We start from the raw sequence: 1,128 nt of genomic DNA, 5'->3' as shown, positions 1-1,128 counted from the left end.
ATTTGCTGAACAAATTCAATTCCTTGTTTAGACCACTGCTCTGCCACTATCTTCATATCTTCCCAATTGTCCATTTTTTTTTGGTTTTTTTTTTGGTTCCCACTTCCTCTGCCTCCAAAATTAAGATCAGACAAAATTACTATCAGCTGCAGATCATCAAACCATCGATCGATCAACCAAAAATTTCTCGATATCAGCTTCTTTTAACCAACAGATCTTAGGTAAATTCTAAGTTTTCTCAAATTTGTCAAAAAGTGAAATTGATCACCGATCGAAGAAGATAACCAAATATTATAAAAAACGAATGTGAATGTAAAAGAGAAAAACAAAGACGAATTATAAAACTCACCGCTGCGAAGCAAAGGTAGCAGCGTAGATAGCCACGAACGACGGTGTTGGAGGAGATGCCCCCGGCGATATTGTGCTCGTGAGTGGTGGTGGTTGTTATCTGATCACAGAGAGAGAGAGAGATAGGGTTTCTTGTATATCTTGAAACTAATAAGGGTATTGTAGTCAGACAGACATCAAATATTTGATGATGAGTCAACGCATAGAATCTGAAGTCCGTTTCTAGATTGATAACCAAATAAAACCAAACTCGATTGGTTCACAATAATTTGCTCGGTTAGAATAAAGATTTGAGACTGTGGCTAATGAAAGGACCGGCTAATGAAAACCGCTCTACTTTTAAGTTTTAACAGATACGTCTCTGTACATGATGCAGACGACTTGGATATGAACTTTGGTACTACAGAGTAATCAATCATCTACATTGGCCGTTTCGTTAAATCTACTAAAGATTTTTCCTCCTTTATATATTTCGGGGAAGCATCATATGTTACAAAAAAAAAGTACACTTTGAATTGGAAGTGTAAGTGACTTTGGTGGTAAACAAAAAAAGGGAGAATTTAAGAAAAGCGTCAGCTTGGTTATAAAGAATAAGGGGATACTAATGTCGCCTTCTCCATCTTCAGACTGGAACAGTAGAGACATAAAAAAAAACCTCTGTTTTCATTAGTCTTTATATTCTGATTTGAGGACCCAAACCGATCTATTTTGATTCTTCTCAAGCGTGGCAATCTCTCTCAAGAGATTCTTAAACAACGGCTTGTCATCACAAGAAACGCT

The 1,128-nt window shown here is 36.7% G+C and overlaps 1 long non-coding RNA gene across 2 annotated transcripts; it reads right to left on the bottom strand.

Moving 5' to 3' along the window:
* Window positions 1-8: 8 nt before the first annotated feature.
* On the bottom strand, window positions 9-1,122 carry LOC104774372. 2 transcript variants are annotated; one of them, XR_765319.2, is made up of 2 exons: window positions 350-1,122; window positions 9-112 (listed from the first exon to the last, which is right to left on the bottom strand). It is a non-coding gene; the product is annotated as an uncharacterized LOC104774372 (long non-coding RNA). The 2 variants fall into 2 exon arrangements; XR_765320.2 differs by having other exon boundaries at window positions 83-108.
* Window positions 1,123-1,128: the final 6 nt, after the last annotated feature.

This window comes from Camelina sativa, unplaced genomic scaffold (assembly GCF_000633955.1).
Source record: "Camelina sativa cultivar DH55 unplaced genomic scaffold, Cs unpScaffold02606, whole genome shotgun sequence".
Lineage (NCBI taxonomy): Eukaryota > Viridiplantae > Streptophyta > Magnoliopsida > Brassicales > Brassicaceae > Camelina > Camelina sativa.
Note: the sequence above shows the minus strand (reverse complement) of the source record. Positions and strands in the feature narration are given on the sequence as shown.